Source organism: Crotalus tigris, unplaced genomic scaffold, assembly GCF_016545835.1.
Source record: "Crotalus tigris isolate CLP2741 ecotype Arizona unplaced genomic scaffold, ASM1654583v1 scf7180000023639.2272817, whole genome shotgun sequence".
NCBI classification, from domain to species: Eukaryota; Metazoa; Chordata; class Lepidosauria; order Squamata; family Viperidae; genus Crotalus; species Crotalus tigris.
Genome location: NW_024100096.1, coordinates 81,516 through 101,059, shown reverse-complemented (window position 1 = coordinate 101,059; position 19,544 = coordinate 81,516). Strand labels below are relative to the sequence as shown.

At 39.3% G+C, this 19,544-nt stretch overlaps 1 long non-coding RNA gene and 1 other non-coding gene across 2 annotated transcripts in view; one reads left to right on the top strand and one right to left on the bottom strand.

The window, feature by feature from the left end:
* LOC120297632 overlaps positions 1–19,544 on the top strand; it is a 36,519-nt gene that overhangs the window by 10,467 nt on the left and 6,508 nt on the right. The window lies entirely within an intron of this gene.
* LOC120297636 lies at positions 19,322–19,428 on the bottom strand. The gene has a single exon (XR_005553846.1). It is a non-coding gene; the product is annotated as a U6 spliceosomal RNA (small nuclear RNA).

The following is a 19,544-nucleotide window of genomic DNA, read 5'->3' as shown; positions in this document are numbered from 1 at the left end:
AAAACTCTGGGATGGGACTAATGGATAAGCACAATATCAAAGAACAGCAAAATAAAATAAATCAACATATCAAATCCATTATCATCACCTGAAAATCTGATGCTAACTTTTCACATCATGCTTTTGAACTACAGGGATAAAAAAAACCCCTAAATAAATAACCTCTTCAAATTGCTGGCTTCCAGGTGTCAATGGATAGCCTTCTACCAAAAGTGCTCTGGATACAATGCTCTAGGCCAGTGGTGGCGAACCTATGGCACATGTGCCAGAAGCGGCACTCAGAGCCCTTTCTGTGGGCATGCACGCCATGCCCCGGAGATGGCAATCGTCCCTCTTCAACCAACCACCCGCTAACTCGGCGAGGTTCCACATGGCCAGATGCATCCCAGCACGGCTGGTTTCCTTCCCCCCATCCCATCCCTCCTGGCTTCGCATGCTCTCTTTTTCCCAGACACGACCCATTGCATCGCTTCATCACTGTTGGCTGTGTGTCCAACTCAGAGGCGGCTACTCTGAACTGCTGATGGTGGGCTGTGGAGCCCCAGAGTGCACCAGTTGAGGGGCTGGCAGGCTGTGGCTATTGATGGACACTGTTGGCCCCCATGTGTTCATTAGCCTCTGTGTGCAGGGGCCAATGGTGTCAGGCAGCAGCCGCCCCGGCCCCTGCCTCGCCTTGCCCTGTGGCAATAGCACTCCTGCCTTGCCTCACCTCACCTTGCCTCACCCTGCAGGATGAGCCTCCTGCCCACCACCCCACCTGCCAGAGACCCCCTGGATCTCCCCAACCCTGCCTGGCCCCCGCAGGCGTCCCTCCCCACAAGCAACATCGAGGTGACCACACCTACCTTGGCCGCACCCACCCAGTCTGCCATGACCATAGCCACACCCACCCAGTGGACCACGCCCACCTGGCACCCAGCAATAAATAAGTGGGTTTTGGGTTGCAGTTTGGGCACTCGGTCTCTAAAAGGTTCGCCATCACTGCTCTAGACTATCCAAGAGTAAGATTTAATCCAAAAGAGCCCTTAACTAAAGCATATAACACCTTCCTTTCTTTTGGTTAGACCATCTAGAATGGGTTGTCCACATATTGCTCAGTCTAGAATAATCTTCTGCAGTCTGGTGCCCTCCAGATACATAAGACCACAGAACATGGCTGAAATATTAATGGCATAGAATTGGATCTAGAGCCTTGGGTTGCTGCAAGTGTTACAGCTAGCAAGAAGGAATTTCATTGCAAAATGAGACATTGGAAAGAAGGAATTGAGTGATGGAATCAAAGATAAATGCATATGTCAATATTGCTACCTTATAAGGGGTTAGAAAAATTAAGCAGGAAAAAAAAATCTAAGATTGATTACAAGAGAAAAGAAACACTAATTTGATTATAGCTTTCAACTTGCAAAAAACTCTTTGCTAGGAAAATGGGCAACAAAACCAAACCACTGTAGTTTCAAAAATAGCATTTCCTTTTAAAAATACTGCTCACATCCATAAGGGTACATTTAATATATCCCTTCTCAGAGAAGACCTTCATTTCCTACCTCTAGCCTTTATCTTCTAGTCCAATTGACTTTTTCCCTTTGCTTCACCTTCTCTCCCAACTCCAGTGGGAAGCACCCTTTGGTCTTCAGAACCCACCTTTGTCTTTTCTGAACCCTGGTCTATTCTCTGACACCTGTCTAAACTCTGCTGCACATGGTAAAAGAGTGGTAATGTCCGTTCTTTTATGGTGCCTGATCATGGAGCTGATACTAAGAAACTTCCTAAACTGTTGAATCCATGTGTCTGTTCCTCTCTGCGCTGGGGGTGGTAGGGAAATAACTCTTCTGCTGTGGGATTGTTGAGTCCCGTCCCCACCTCCCTGACCCCACTTTCCTAGCTGAGACTTTGAAGCCTGTCAGACTCTAAATCCAAGGTCTGCTTGATCTCAAGCCAAGACTTTTTTTTCTGATAAGAAAGATTGGTGAAACTTGCCTATGAGTGTAAGTGTCTTAGAGGAATTTAGCAACAGTTCTTTACGATAATGGAGTTTGATCTGAAGTCCAGAGACCTATTAAGGTCTGGAATCTGCAAAACTGACAGTTTATGAGAACCAAGTGTACACACACACACACACACACACACACACACACACGTACAAACACAGACACACACACACATAGACATACACTTTAAAAACTTAGTCCACTCTTAAGTTCTTCTAATCATCATAAATGAAGGCAAATATATGTGTCCCAGGATAATGTTGCAGGATCCAATCTGGTTCAGTCACCGGGACCAGAGGTTTAGTCTTCCGAGCTTTTAGACTCATTGAAATGTGTTTGAATATTAGTCTGAATATTATTTCAGACTTGTGCTGGAGCCCATCTTCCGGGAACTTTCCTCCAGCATCCTATCCACCTTTTAAACAATGTTCCAGTCCTGACAATAACCATAACAATTCAATAAGATTCAAAATATCTGTGAATAAAATAATTCATAGATTGAAATGCATCAAAATATATTTGGTTTTTTTAATCTACAGCAGTCAAGGTTCAAGGCATGCATATTAGTTGATGCGCTGCACAAAAGGCCCAAGTAGAGTAGAACTCTCCATACTAATAAAAAGAATGTGACGTAAACTCAAGCAGAAAATAGATTCACGTATGCAAACCTCAGTATGAATGCATTATGGATATCACTGTATTATAGAACTGGAAAGGTAACATAAAACTGAACACATTTCTAGCAAGCGGCACCTTCTCTTCTTTCTTTATTTTAGTGAGGGGATGGTGGTTCTTCATTATGAATTGATTTGAGGCCTGTATTTGGATAAGTACTGACCTTTGTTGATTTCACAAAATCTAAGCAAGGCCAGACTAGGTTGAAGCCTAATGGGAGAGCATCAGGAAGTCCTAAGCCTGTCAGCCATGCTAGGAACCCAAAGCAATATTCTGAAAGAAGATAATGGCAAAAAATTTCCTTACGATAGCAAAAGCATCTTTATGGACATGTCCATGGAGTCCCCAGGAACTTCAACTCAATGGAGACTTTAATAATTTTGCATTTCATCCTTAGCATTTAATGGTATTGAACATCATCAGAGTCACTGCAGTTGGGTTTTTAAAAAATCAAGATTGTGGACATGACGACATGACGACATGACGACATAATCAAATCCCTATCGCTTTTTAACATACCGTATATTCCGGCGTATAAGGCGACCCGGCGTATAAGACAACCCCCGACTTCGGCGCCGAGTCACATGCCTAGAAAGTCGTCTTATACACTGGAAACTACCGTTATTTCTGGCGTATAAGACGATCCCCGACTTCGGCGCCGATTTTAACACTTGCGAAAGTCGTCTTATACGCCGGAAAGTACGGTACCTATAGCACTTGCATGTAAAAAGATTTGATCTAGTGGCTCTTTCCATTGACATTTTGATAGACACATATACCCTGCAGCTACCTCCTGTGTATTATTTCATATCAGGAATTATAAAACAGGGTATTTATTATTTAGAGATAATAAAGTTAATATTGCAAGAGTTATCATTTTATATAACTTATTTTAGTTTAAAAAGCCTTTGAAATTGGCCAAGTCTTCATAAAGTTTAGATTTATTATTGATTTCACAGAAGCCCTTCATGTGCTCTTTAGGTGGCCAAAATGTAATTCAATGAGATTATGTGATTTAGTAGTACACAAATGCAGTGCCCCCAAAACTTCAAAATCAGCTTTGTAAGACCCTCCACAAATTATTGCTAAATTATAACTTTTAAAGTGACAGAAGGAGAAAATTAACACATGGGAATGGGGAATAATCATGATTTTAATTAAGCTAAATATTTTTTTTTATTTTGTCCTGACCCTACCCATTTTTTAGAATGGAGCCCCTGACATACTAGTCAAACCCATGGGGCATTTCCCTTTCCCAATGTTAATTACTTCAACATAGAATAGGAGGGTCACATTACCCTATATTTTTTTCTCCAAGTCTTTTACACAGGCATTATATTTGGACTTATTTTATTTTAATTATTTATATATCCCAGTTCATTGCCCAATTATGATTTTTTTTTACCAGATTCTCATACTGAAATGTTATATAAAGTGAGTGATGGGGAAGGGGGGGAATCATCTTTTAAAAATCATTCCTTCACCAGTCCCTTAATCAGAAATCAACTTCTCTTTCAATGTTGTTAACAATATTGATGAGACTGCACTTTTTTTTTGTTATTGAACTGTTTCTTCAATGTTTTAGGCAAAAGCTGGATTCCCATCAAGCATAAGACCAGAATGTCTGCCCTTCTACCTCCTGTTTCTAATATGCATTCAATAATAGTCATACCAAGAAGAGATACAACAAATCCTACCTATCTCTTTTTTATTCTGCTCACACATTATTGATTTGAGACATGATCAACTTGATTTATTTGTAGCTATTTTTCTGGGAGAATCAGAGACTGTTTTTCAATAGCTAAATAAAATAAAGCATGGTTATATTCCAGCAGTGGGTGGTTCCCTTTACACATATGAACAAGAAGAGATTGGAAATGAATAATTTTTTTTGTTGACACATGGAACCTGCCAACTGATTAAAACTTTCAGTGGATTAACTATGCAATCTTAACAAGTGACCACATGATTAACCAGTACAAAAAAATAACACTGTCCAAAGAAAACTAAGTAAACATGCTGTTGTTGCTTAAGTGAGCTCTGCTCTTACTTCTTAACAAATTTGCTGCCTCTAGCACAGTGGTTCTCAACCTTTTTAATGCCGCGACCCCCCAACCGGTCGTAAGTCGAGGACTACTCAACCGGTCATAAGTTGAGGACTACTCAACTGGTGCAGCACCGTTTGCAGAATGGGACTTTTGGCAGGCTCAGCAGGGCAGAGACAGCCTGGACAATTCCTATTGGCTTTTGAAAGCCAATAGAATTAGACTCTATTCAAGAGAGTCTATTCTATTGGCTTTCAAAAGCCAATAGAATAAAAGGGAGTAGCACAGCTAAGGAAAAGAGGGGAAAAAATGGCGGACTGCGTTGTTTGGCGACTCCCGTGAAATGGTCGTTCGACCCCCAAATGGGGTCCCGACCCACAGGTTGAGAACATTGCTCTAGCAGTCTTTAGGACTAGGACAATGGAAGAAATGGATGCATATGTCTCCCTATTTAAGAGCAACTTAAGAATAGTGATTTTTCCTGGGCAAAATGACACAGAATAAAACTTAAAGATAATCCCTGTTACATAAACTGAGTCTTTATAAAGTCCAGTTACTAGACAGAAGTGGACTGAGATTTGGGCAATCTCTGCTCCTGATCTATTGTAGTTCAAGAGAGGCAGTTAAATTATTATCTAATCCCCTGAATTGCATGTCCATAGTTTGTAAAAGTTCAGATGAAGTCTCGAAGTCTCCCACTCTTAAAAATATTCCTCTTTCCAGAAGACCCTAAAAATATCATCCTTCTCTCTTTCAAGGTTGTCACCATCATGTCACTGGAATGCTTTCTGTGAATTTCTGGCTGCCTGAGGTGTTAGTGAGGGCCTCTAACCCAGAGAAAATTACCCATTTCTGCCCTACAGCAAAATTGGCAACCCACAGTCTATAGGTCCCATCCGTCCTGAGAGTTTTTCTTTCACCTTCCCAATTCCTGAAATTACAAAGTTTTATTACTTAACAATGTGTTTAATATTTCAAATAAAGAAAAACACCAATCTGCAAAAAGTACAGTTGCAAACACACATACAAACACACACACACAATGTTCCTGTCTTAGACTATCAGTGGGATATAAACGTAAAAACAAGTAAGAACAAAGCTTGTAACATCATTGCCAAGAATGAAGCATCTCACGAAAAATGTTGGTCCAAATGATACCAAGAACAGTCATTGGTGAGGCCAGCAGAATTTTAGCCAGCTGAAAATGTCCTCATCTAAAAGAGGCTGGAAATTTTTTTTGTTCACTCAGCTGGAAAACTGGATAAAAACAATGGGAACCCCCTGAAAGCCAGATGCGGCTTCTGAGCCCAGCTTTTTGTAGGTAAATAAACTGCTCAGAATGCACCATGGCCTGTTTTCTAAAGGGCAAAGAATACCACAAGGTCATGCATTTAATTTGAAGATTAATCTCTCCAAGTCACACTTCTTCCCACCCTTTACCCCCCACCATTCCTGGTATTGGCAGATTTAATCAATAAGTGGACCAACTCTGCTTTCTCCCAGATATTTATAAAGGCCTCTCCTGCTGCGATTACTGAATATGCTTCCTTCAACACAGCAGGCTCCTGAGGTGAACCCGGTCATGAGTCATTAAATTTTCCCAGGCAAAGGGAGAGAGAGAGGGAGAGGGAGAGAGAGGGGTGGGAGAGAGAGATGAAGAAAAAATATTATTTTTTCCTAATGGTAGCTGGTATGTTAAAACTATGCAGAAGCCAAAATGGTGGAGGGACTGTTTAATATTCTTAGTCATACTTAAAATATTATCTAACAGAATCTAAAAGTCAAACGTGGATGCAATTAAAGGCTGACATATTGCTGAAATAATGCTTACGAGGAAGAGATTAGGATTCAAGAGCAGTCAGGGTCAGTGTTGCAAACTTCATTTCCAAAGATGGTGATTTTAAAACATCCTTAGGATTTTTCATTGTCATAATAACAATAAAAAACAACAACAACAACAATAATAATAATAGCAGCAGTAGCAGTAGTTGCAGCAGTAGTAGTAAAGTTGGAAGGGACCTTGGAGGTCATCTAGTCCACCCCCATGCTCAGGCAGAAAACCCTATACCATTTCAGACAAATGGCTGTCCAGTCTCTTCTTAAAAACTTCCAGAGTTGGAGCATTCACAGCTTCTGGAGGCAGGTTGTTCCACTGATTAATTGTTCTAACTGACAGGAAGTTGCTTCTCTCTTTAGTTAGTTTCCATCCATTGTTTCTTGTCCTGCCTTCGGGTGCTTTGGAGAACAGATTGACTCCCTCTTCTTTATGGCAGCTCCTGAGATATTGGAACACTGCTATCATGTCCCCCTTATCCTTCTCTTCATTAAACTAGCCATACCCAATTCCAGCAACTATTCCTTGTAAGTTTTAGCCTCCAGTCCCCTAATCATCTTTGTTGCTCTTCTCTGTACTCTTTCTAGAGTCTCAACATCTTTTTTTACATTGCGATGACAACAATTGAATGCAGTATTCCAAGTGTGGCCTTACCAAGGCATTGTAAAGTGATATTAACACTTCACATGATCTTGATTCTATCCCTCTGTTAATGCAGCCTAGCACTGTGTTGGCTTTTTTGGCAGCTGTAGCACACTGCTGGCTCATATTTAAGTGATTGTCCACTAGGACTCCGAGATCCCTCTCACAGTTACTATTATTGAACAAGTTACTACTATTGAGCAAGGTACCTCCTAAATTATACCTGTGCATTTGGTTTTTCTTGCCTAAATGTAAAACCTTACTTTTTTCACCATTGAATTTCATTTTGTTAGATAATGCCCAATGTTCAAGTCTGTCAAGATCCTTCTGTATCTTAAGCCTATTTTCTGGAGTGTTGACTATTCCTGCCAGCTTGGTGTCGTCTGCAAATTTGATGAGTTCCCCATCTATCCCCTCATCCAAATCATTGATGATGTTGAAGAGCACTGGACCCAGAACATAGCCCTGGGGCACCCCACTACTCACTTCCCTCCATTTAGATGCAGTTCCATTGAGGACTACATGCTGAGTATGGCCAGCTACAAATCCATCTGTTGGTGATGCTGTCTAACTCACATTTTTCTATTAAATAGTAGGTTGTGATCTACTTTATCAAATGCCTTACTGAAGTCCAAATAAATTATATCCACAGCATTCCTCTGGTCCACTAATCTTGTCACTTGGTCAAAGATATGTTTTTGACAAACCCATGTTGGCTTTTGGTAATGACTTTGTTCGCTGATTCATTGTTTGATTATCTTTTCCAGAATTTTCCCAGATATTAATGTCATTCAGACTAGAGATGTATAGCTGGATGGTAAACAAGAAAGGCAAAGCAGTTAAGACTGTTGGGTTGGAACTACCAGTGGGTCACATAGTGGACATACAGACCAGTTACAAGTACCTTGGTATCCCACAATCACAAAGGAACCACAACAAGGAGGCAAGGAAAACAGCAACACTGAAGTACCACCAAAGGATCAGAGAGGTCCTAAAGAGCCAATTCAATGGTAAGATCCATCCATCAACGTTTGCTCTGCCAGTCATCATATACCCTGCCAGTATAGTAAGCTGGTCAAAGAAGGACATGAAAGCTGCCAATGTGAAGACCCCGAAGCTCTTCACAATGTACAGAGGTTTCCACCCCAAGCCCAATATCCTGAGACTGTACACCAGTCAGAAAGAGGGTCATCGGGGTCTGGGGAGTGTCAAAGCTACTGTCGTGGATGAAACTCAGAGCATCCAGGAGTACTTTAGTAAGATGGCATCCAAAGATGAGTTGCTTAGAATGCCTGAGGCAGCAGCAGAAGTGGGAGAAAGATCAAGCAGAAGAAGAGTTATGACAAGACACAACCCCGCGTGGGATATACCATCAACAGATAGCTGAGGTCTATGGTGGAGAAATCCTATCAGTGGTTGGAAAGAGCTGGACTAAAAGACAGCGCTGAGGCACTGATCATAGCAGCACAAGAACAGGCACTAAGCACCAGATATATAGAAGCAGGGTGCTACCACCCTAAACAGGACCCAAGATGCAGGCTGTGCAAAGAAGCCTCAGAAACAATCCAACATCTTAACAGCAGGGCATAAGATGCAGACAGGAAGAGCATATACCAGGGGTCTCCAACCTTGGCAACTTTAAGACTTGTGGACTTTGCTGGCTGAGGAATTCGGGGAGTTGAAGTCCACAAGTCTTAAAGTTGCCAAGGTTGAGGACCCCTGACATATACTGAATGGCACAACAAAGTAGCTGGCATTGTGTACAGGAACATCTGTACAGAAGATGGGCTCAATCCTCCTAAAGGTAGATGGGAAATCCCACAAAAGATTGTGGAGAATAAGAAAGCTAAGATCTTATGGCACTTCCAGATCCAAGTAAACAGGCAGGTACTGGTCAATCAACCAGACATCATAGTAATAGACAAGGACCAGAAGACAGCAGTAGTGACAGATGCACAATTTCAGGAAGAAGGAGTATGAGAAACTGGAGAAATATCAGGGCCTGGAGGAGGAACTGGAGAGGATGTGAAAAGTAAAAGCTAAAATGGTCTCAATGGTGATAGAAGTGCTTGGGACTGTGACTCCTAAGCTGGGGGGGGGGGATGGCTCCAACAGAACCCAGGAAAAACATCAAAGCTCTCTGTCCAGAAGAGTGCAATGCTAGGAACAGCTAAGATCCTGTGCAGAACTCTCAGACTTCCAGGCCTTTGCTAGAAGACCTGAGATTGTGGAAGAAACATACCACTTATAAGAGAAAGAAGGGAAATTTTAATATATACAGTATACCCATACACACACATGCATTCACACACCTAAATGAATTTTAATGATTGAAAAATGGCAATTGTTTTTTCTTCTCAATAATTCAAAATAGATATTTTGCCTTCTTTTCATAACAGTTGTACATTGGGTTTCTGCAATTTGCTATTAAGCAGAACCCCAATGTCAATCAGTGCCCCCCTTTAAACCTATGAAATTGTTTCAATATATTATGTCAGTTTAGAATTTCCTGCCCTATTATATTAGCATAGGCCTGTGATAATTCCTCTGACAGCTTGTCCTCTGTCATTGTGTCAGGGTTTCTTTAAATATTAAGAAAAACATATGTTAGCTGTGGATTTGAGATGATAAAGAAAGCTAATATTTCTTATTAGAATGCTTGGAAGCATCTGCTATTTAGCTTTGAGCAATAAACATCTTTGCCTGTTTAAGCAAAACAGTTTTAATGGGACAATATAGAGCATTACACTGGGTATTACATTGGTGCCCAGAGAAACACTGAAGCACTTCCATTTAATGTGCTCTGCATGATCTTGCTACTCAGTGAACTGCTACATGTATTTTTCAAAATTATTTGTTCTCATCATCCATTGTTAATCTAGCTATGTGTAGTAGAATAACCTTCAAGTCAAGTTTAATTCTTGTTCACTACATAGACACATCCATGTTTGTTTGTTTGTTTTCTTGGCAAAAGTACAGTAGGCTTGCTACTGCTTTCTTCCAGTCTATAGTTCTGGGACTTTCCAGTGCTTTCCCACTGAAGTATTAATCTGGCCTGATCTTGGTTTAGTTGTTTTTGAAAGCAGTCATGAAAGCGAAATACTGTCCTTTACTAAGAGCATATCAAAATTCCAGAAATATCATTTGTCTAAGAAAGTGAGTTTACAAATTGCCTCACTCAAATGATTGTTTTCATGAGGAAGAGAAGGGAAGGGAAGGGAAGGGAAGGAAGAAGGGGAGAGGAAATGGAGGGGGAAGGGAGAGAGAGAGAAAGAGACAGAGAGAGAGTTTTGGTCACCACAATGTAAGAAAGATGTTGAGACCCTAGAAAGAGTGAAGAGAAGAGTAACAAAGATTATTAGGGGACTGGAGGCTAAAACATATAAGGAATAGTTGCTGGAATTGGGTATGTCTAGTTTAATGAAGAGAAGGATGAGGGGGGACATGATAGTAGTGTTCCAATATCTCAGGGTTTGCCACAAAGAAAAGGAAGTCAAGCTATTCTCCAAAGCATCTGAAGGAAGGACAAGAAGCAACAGATGGAAACTAACCAAAGAGAGAAGCAACCTAGAACTAAGGAGAAATTTCTTGACAGTTAGAACAATTAATCAGTGGAACAACCTGCCTGCAGAAGTTGTGAATGCTCCAACACTGGAAATTTTTAAGAAGAGATTGGATAGCCATTTGTCTGAAATGGTACTACAGAGTTTCCTGCCTGAGTAGGAGGTTGGACTAGATGACCTCCAAGATCCCTTCCAACTTTATTATTATTATTATTATTATTATTATTATTACATTCTGATGTCCTCATTGTAGATCTGTGTCAAGTGGATCAGTGAGTCAATATCTTGTTCATTCATTGCCTACACCTTGATGTCATCCATGTAGAGGAGGTGGCTGATGGTAGTTCTACTATTGAACTTGTATCCATTTCCAGTCTTTGTGATATTATTATTATTATTATTATTATTATTATTATTATTATTATTATTATTATTATCATTCATCGCACAGTCAGCCAGATGTTCAGACTGGATTTGGCATTTTGTCTACCTATCGAGTCCTTACCCAGGACCTGGGATAGGCAGATGTGGATGTTTGATGGTATTACAGGTATCGTCGCAGGATGGAAGCAGTTCCTAATAAGGCCGCCTTTTGCAATTGACTAATAGCAAATTTGTCAATGCCAATGGTGTTCAAGTGGTGCTCCAGTTGTTTTGGGATTGCACCCAAGGAGCCTATGACTATTGGTACTACCCTTGCTTGCTTTTGCCACAGTCTTTCTATTTCTATTTGTAGGTCTTTGTATTTTGTTATCTTCTCCAGTTCTTTCTCTTCTATTCTGCTGTCTCCAGGCACTGCCACGTCCACTATCCAGACTTTTTTGTCTTTCTTATCGACAATTGTTAAGTCTGGGGTGTTATGTTGCAGGTGCTTGTCTGTTTGAATTCTGAAGTCCCAGAGCAGTTTAATTTTATCATTTTCTATGACTTTCTCTATTTTATGATCCCACCAGTTTTTGCTTACAGGCAAATGATATTTTTTGCAGATCTTCAATGCACCATTGTTGCTACTTTGTCATGCCGCTGCTTGTAATCAGTCTGTGCAATCTTCTTGCAACAGCTTACCAAGTGGTCCACTGTTTCTTCAGCTTCTTTGCATAGGCGGCACTTACTGTCTGTTGCTGTCTTCTCAATTTTGACTTTGTATGCATTTGTCCTTAAGGCTTGGTCTTGTGCAGCCAGAATTAGTCCCTCGGTCTCTTTCTTAAATTTTCCTGCTCTTAGCCATTGCCAGGTTTTATTATTATCTGCTTTCCCAGCTATTTTTTTCATGTATTGGCCATGTAGTGCTTTGTCTTCCCATGCCTCTATTCTGTTCTTCATTTGGTCTTTCTTGTAGGCCAGTTTGGTCTCTCCAGTAGTTAGTAAGCCTTCCTGATATACTAATTTCAGTGCATCTTCATCATTGTTCTTCAGATGTTCTTCCAAAGTCATTTTTTCTTCTTCAACCATCTGATGTACTTGTAGCATTCCACGCCCACCTATTTGCCTTGGTAGATAAAGTCTATCAATGTCACTGCGTGGATGAAGGGCGTGATTCATTGTCATTATTTTTCTGGTCTGCTATCCATTGCTTTTAGTTCTGCTTGAGTCCAGTCCACTATTCCAGCTGTGTACCTAATGACTGGGATTGCCCAGGTGTTGATTGCCTTTATGGTATTTCCTCCATTGAGTTTGGATTTTAAGATCTTCTTCACTCTCTTGATGTATTCACCTCTAATCTTTTTCTTGACTTCAGTGTGCTTGATGTTGTCAGCTTGAAGGATACCCAAGTATTTGTAGTATTCTTCCTCGTCCAGACTCTTAATGTTATTTTCGTGGGGCATCTTGATTCCTTCAGTTTTCACTATTTTTCCTTGTTTGATAGTAAGTGTGGCACATTTGTCCAAGCCAAACTCATTATTATTATTATTATTATTATTTGCACAGTCAGCCAGATGTTCAGACTGGATTTGACATTTTGACATTTTTGTCTACCTATCTAGTCCTTATCAAAGGCCTGGGATAGGCAGATGTGGATGTTTGATGGTATTACAGATATCGTCGTAGGATGGAAGCAGTTCCTAGTAAGGCTGCCTTTTGCAATTGACTAATGGCAAATTTGTCTATTATTATTATTATTATTATTATTATTATTATTATTATTATTATTATTATTAAATTGCTTACTGAAGCATTCATGTAGTTCATTAAGAACTAAGCATCATGAGAGGTGAATTGATTGATTGTCTCTAATTGTAGGCAGCTCAATAACTCTAATTTGAGATTTGTACTGATGATATTAAAATGTAACGGAATTACTGTGCTCAGCCGCTACGTTACTTTTCAAATATGTAAATGTAATATTGTAAAATTAATAAAAAACTTGAAACTGAAAAAAAAATAACTTCAGGCCTCTGAAGATATACAAATCTCTGAAAACATTACAAAAAGCATAAAACACATTTAAAATATATATATTAAAAACAGTGCAGTTCATAAGATATTCTTCTCAGTTGGAGAGATTTTTATTTGTGTCTTTTTCTTAACATAATCCTTCTTTTTAATCCAGTTCAGAATATATTGCTTTATAGAACAGAAAGTAAAGATTGATCACTTCAGATCCAACCCTTGATAACTGTACAGATGCCTCAGTGCGGCTTTTGCAGCAACAGTTTTACAAATCTTTTACTAGATGCTCACCAGTCAGAACATTTAGCAGAGTGAGTATCTAGAGTAGATTGAGACATATCATTCCCAAGAGGATAGAAAGAGTTTCCTCAGATGTTGGCTGAGCCAACATGTCTGCTTGAAAACTAATCAGCATTTCAGCTACGCAGTTTTCCTTGTGTGGGCATGAGCAAAACATTTCTCTTTCTGCTTTCTGCTTCATGGCTGAAAAAAGCATTGAAAACTAACAGAGCACTTGCACTGAGGTATCAGTCAAATCCCACAGGTTGCCACCACTTTGAGAAGACAGCAGCCTGGGGGCTCTAAGGATTTGATATAAAAGCAGTGCAAGACATCACTTCAGGTTTTAAAAGTCATTTTATTAAGAAACATGACTAGGTAGGCCAGACCATGTAATCAACTGGAACTATCTGTATTGAAATTTGCTATAATAATAGAATCTTGCAAGTCTGATTGTGATGCACCTGTCGTGGAAAAACCCAATGGAAAGAACAAGAGACAGCAACACAAAACAATAATTCTTACTTTAAGATTCAGAGGTTTATTTTTCTAATAATTCAGAACATAGCATAATAACATAACATCACTTACATTAACAACCCATTACAATGAGGACCATATGGCATAGCATATTCCAAAGGACAGCTTTGGACCAATGGCCCCGAACCAGACTTAAACCAACATGTTTATACTTTTCTGCTACCGATCACCCACTCATAATTCTTACTTTGCAAAGACAGTTCCCATCTGAAACTTCTATACATTTGCTACTTTCACTTCCTCTTTTCCCACAGGTAAAATACTTATGTTCCAAATATATATATATAGAACTACCTACTTTGCAATTTATATTGCACAAAGCTCAGCAGATTACAGAAAGTATGTCCTTATTGGGAAATAGCATAAAGTTCAAAGCTTCAAATCACTTCTGTGAGGGCCTATTTCAGGTTTTGTTCTAGCCCTATCTTATTATATGAGAAGGGGGCTATATTTTCATCTCCCACAGTCCCCACTTCTTGCCTGTAAAGACAACACACATGATTAGTGGATAGTATGCAAGAAGCAAATCATTTATAAATCAATCATCCTTCATTTAAGATCAAGGAGGAAAACTATAATTGGTAGGCGCTACAGCTAGAGAAAAAAGAATGCTTTAGGCAGACCAAAAAGTTGATGATCTGCGCATAGGAGCGTAAGTTGGGTCACCTGCAGTTAAGGTAACATAAATAGGGTCACCTGTGGTTAAGGTAACAGCTAACTGCGCAAAAGACCTAACAGAGGGAGCCCGGAAGTTTGCTGACTGCAAAGAGGGAGAACTGGACAAAGAGGAACGATGAGAAGATAAGTCAGGGACAGAAGCAGCAGCATGGGCATTAATTGTCATAAGAGGCACTGGAGAGGACTTAGGAATAATAGAAAAAATACATCTTTTAACGACGCAAAAAAATTAAAGATAAAAGGAAAAGGACAAAAAGGACAGATAATAAGAATAACACAATCTGGCCTTCCAGACCAGAAAACATGTTAGAGAAGATTCTCCTGTATAATTAATGTTAGTTTTATCTGGTTATTCCCTATGCACTAGTGTGGGGAATATTTGAGTATCTTTCCTGCTTCTGACTTTCTCTGTTATCTTGTACAACTAGATACCTAACACCCAGCAGTTCTCTCTCTAATCCTGTGCCTCTGTTTCTTCCCTCTTTCAAAGTAATTTAAAGCCCACCTACATAATATTTTTAGGGTTAAGTTGTGATGGAGTCCTTCCTTCACATGTGTGTCAGTAAGGATACTGTATATTGCTAGGAGCACTGCCTAACTATTTCCTTTGGTAATCACTCTTGAAAATCATTACCTTTGTTAATTCTTGTTCATCTAACAAATTCCATCAGGCAATTTTTCAGATATTTTGAAAAAGGAAGCACTCATGAGTCAGAATTTCCTGGAGCAACAACACAATGAAAATTGTTAGGGAGGGGGGAGAGAAAACATGTAATAAAAGCTTGCCGGTGCCAATGTTTTTTTTTTTTTAAAAAATCATATTAAGTAAAGGGAGTTTTCTGAAAATGCCTCCAAAAAACAGCAAGTGCTTGTTAGCCAGCCGTTCCCTACCACCACACATCTGTTCTTACAGGCCATTATCCTTCCACACATTGGGGAAATGGGCCAGATTCCTTGACATGTTGATAAACTCGCCTATGCAAAAAAAACACATGCAAAGTAATATTGTTCTTTGAATGCTAAAGACATAACAAGTTGATCATAGTGAACATTAAGTCCTTCTACTTGCCTTGGCACATGGAACACAGTGTCTTGTTTTAATTAAAAATGCCACCTTTGAATCTATATAATTAAGGAAAGAGGTGGTCGAATAATTGCTATCATGTGCCTTTCCTCTTCCTCTGAATATATTTGAGGGTTTGCACCATAACATTTGCATGTCTAAAGCTGCCAAGGTTGTTTTTGGTTGGGTTTTTTGGTGGGTGGGGGGGGTCTATGCATCTTCAAAAGAGATAAATAATTAAACTGGTGGCACGGTGGCCTGGCAACACATGGAACAAAGCTAGGCCGGAGCCAAAAATTCCACAGTGAACAGTTTGAAAGTTGAGCTGTTGAAGGGGCTGATAAGCTTGATGAAACATCCTTTCCTTACTAATTTTATTTATCCTTCACCATCTGTACATAGCCCTAGTCAGGGTAGTAATTAAGGCACATGGTCAGCAAAAGCAACTAAAAGGATGTCTTTACTGAGTTTGGGCTTTGAGATATCATCATGTGGCCATGTGTGATTGGCTACCAGAGTGAGGCATAAAAAGGAAAATGTGTTTTGCTTCAAATTTAGATGCAGATAAAACAACCCTCACTGAAAACACTGCATTAGAACACTTCAAGTTGTTAGAATTCCCACAGAACAAAACTCAAGATGACTTAAATTTTATATTTCAATAAAACACTGTAAAAACTATATCTACCAAGATAGGATCTATAGCAGAGAGAGAGGGAGGGAGGGAGGGAGGGAGAGAGAGAGAGAGAGAGAGAGAGAGAGAGAGAGAGAGAGAGAGAGAGAGAGAGAGAGAGAGAGATTTTGCATAGAAAACTTCAATCTAAAGCATTTTTAAATCTGAAATCCTGAGAGTATCTGCACGCATCCTTTTTTCCAGCTGAGGATCACACTCAACCAAGGGCATCCTCAGGGGGATCTAAAAATCAAGGTGGCAGCCATAACCATGATTGAAATGTTGACTCTTTTTAATAAGTGTTATAATGCCTATAAAAAAGGGGCAAGACTTTGATTGTGTGGTGGCAGCTGCCATCTATGTTTTTAACTCCCACTCCATGAATGACCTGCACTCAGTCTTCAAAGAGGTCTGAAAAGGGTGACACGAAACAAGGTTGAGCCATGAAAAATCCTAAATTAACTAAATACAATGGTTCCCCATGTACTTTTTAATGTTTTCCTTCCATTGTTAAAAAATAATAATAACATTCCACAGAGGGGCCAGGCTTATTTCTGGAGTGGATCTAGAGCCATGTGAAGCTTTTAGAGGTTGTATGCAGACTTAGCACTGCACGGTTAGCATCTGTTATGCAACAGTCTGTGGTAGCTGGACCTGCCACAGTACAATCTCAGATTGAATAACCTCCCTGTGGGGAGAGGGCAGGAGATCACTTAAGCAGTAACAAAGCAGAGTGGGAGTACTGATATGTGTTACCAGGTCATACAGAGGCAAAAAGAGACTGAAAGGTTTTTCAGAAACATTTTGCTATTCTGATAGTTATAAATTTCAGCCTTATAAGCCCCCCACCCATGTACTCAAATATCCACTCTGGTGGATATCAATAGAAATCTAGGTGCAGTGATGGAGTGCTATCTCGTGCGGTCTCTGCTCTGTAGCATGTGGTCATGACCTAGATTTTGAAAAAATGCACTTTCTCTATTGACAACTGTGGAGATTAATATTTCAAACAACAACCCTTAGGATAAGCATTTTGCCAGACCCTCCCTAGAAAAAGGCAACTTGCTTCTCTGCCTTTCTTCCATCCTTGGAGCTAGTTGTTCCCTTAACTCAAACACACATCTTCTGATTTTCATCTGTCAACTGTTAGAGGGCACATGCATTGGCTTTGTTCTGCCTTGGCTAGCAAAGTGGGTTCTCAAGGGACAGTGGGAATCTTTTTTTTTTTTTTTTATTAAAAGTTTTATAAATTTTACAAAAAAGAAAAAAGAATACAAAACAAGAGACAACATATGCAAAAAAATAAAACTAAACAATACATATATAAGAAAAACCCCCCATCCCCCACCCCTCCCAAAAAAAAAAAAAACCTCCCTTCCCCCCCCCCCCCTGAGCTTCCCAGAGCAGAATATAGGCTTAAGAAATAAAAATAAAAATTAAATTAAGAACTTTATATTTATATATATAAAAAAATTATCTATAATATATATGAAAATAAAACTTATGAAAAAACTATATAATATTTTTGTATACCCAATCTAAATTGTATAAATTTTATCCATTTATCCCAAACAGCAAGAAACTTCTCTTGCGTTTGTTGATTTAAGAAAGCCGAAATCTTTGCCATTTCCGCCAGATAAGCTACTTTAAGAAACCATTCCTGCAATGTAGGCAAAGAGTCCTTCTTCCAATATTGTCCTACTAACAGCCTGGCGGCTGTAATCAAATTTAACATCAATACAACCTCCTTTGTATCACAATCTGTAACAATGCCTAACAAAAATAATTGCGGAGTAATTTTTACCCTCCTTCTAAAAATTCTCTGGATATTCCACCATATTTTGATCCAAAATGCTTTTATCTCTCTGCATGACCACCAAATATGATAATAGGAAGCCTCCTTATAACCACATCTCCAACATTTGGGTTGCACGTCAGGGTACATATAAGACATTTTTTGTGGATCAAGATGCCATCTATAAAACATTTTATAAAAATTCTCCCTTAAGTTCTGTGCTTGTGTAAATTTGACATTTCTCACCCAAATATTTTCCCAGGTGTCCAATGAGACTGGCTCACCAAAATTCTGCGCCCATCTTATCATACAATCTTTAATTAGTTCCATTTCTGAATCCAATTCAACTAAAACCGCATAAATTCTCTTAATGTGGGTTTGTCTTGAATCCTTCACTTGCTTAATAAGATTTTCATCTTCTCTAAGAAAACCCACCTTACAATCCATCTTCCATCTGTCTAGTAATTGCCTAGATTGGAACCAAGAATAAATAAAGTTTTCTTGTGCTAACTCTTCCCGTGATTTTAATTGCCAGTTTTGTCCATCCCATTTAAGTAACTGTCTGTAAGACACCATATCCATTTTAACCCCTCTTTTTATTGCTTCTATAGCATGCCAAGGTATAGCCCATAATGGTACTTTGAAATCACTTTTATAATATTTTCTCCAAATCCTAAGTAAAGAAATTCTTAAGATATGAGATTTAAAAGCCCAGTCCATTTTTTTATTGAATGTTAAATAGGCATGCCACCAATAAAGTAAATCCCATCCCTCTAGATAAAGTATCTCAGAATTTGTCAAATTTACCCAATCACTGATTAGTGTTAAAACCACCGCATCATAATATAATTTCAAATTTGGTACCTTAAGTCCACCCCTCTCACGGAAGTCTTGTATAATTTTAAACTTAACCCTTGGCTTTTTCCCTGCCCAGATAAATTTATTAAGACCCTTCTGCCACTCATTTAAATTAATCTCATTTTTCAAAATTGGAAACATTTGAAACAGAAAAAGAAACTTGGGTAAAATATTCATTTTTATCACTGCAATTCTTCCCATGAGGGATAATTGCAACTTTTCCCAGTTCTTCAAGTCGTTCTGTACCCTGACCCACAACCTTTCATAATTATTTTTAAATAATTTTACATTAGAAACAAAAATATGGAACGCTTCACGAATTTGCGTGTCATCCTTGCGCAGGGGCCATGCTAATCTTCTCTGTATCGTTCCAATTTTAGTATATGTGCTGCCGAAGCGAGCACAGGACAGTGGGAATCTTTTGACTTGAACAGTGGCCAGGCATTTCTTCTTTAATCCTGCCCTGCACAGAGATAGGAAAGGAACTCTGAACAAGACACAGAATTTTCTTTTGTTCCCC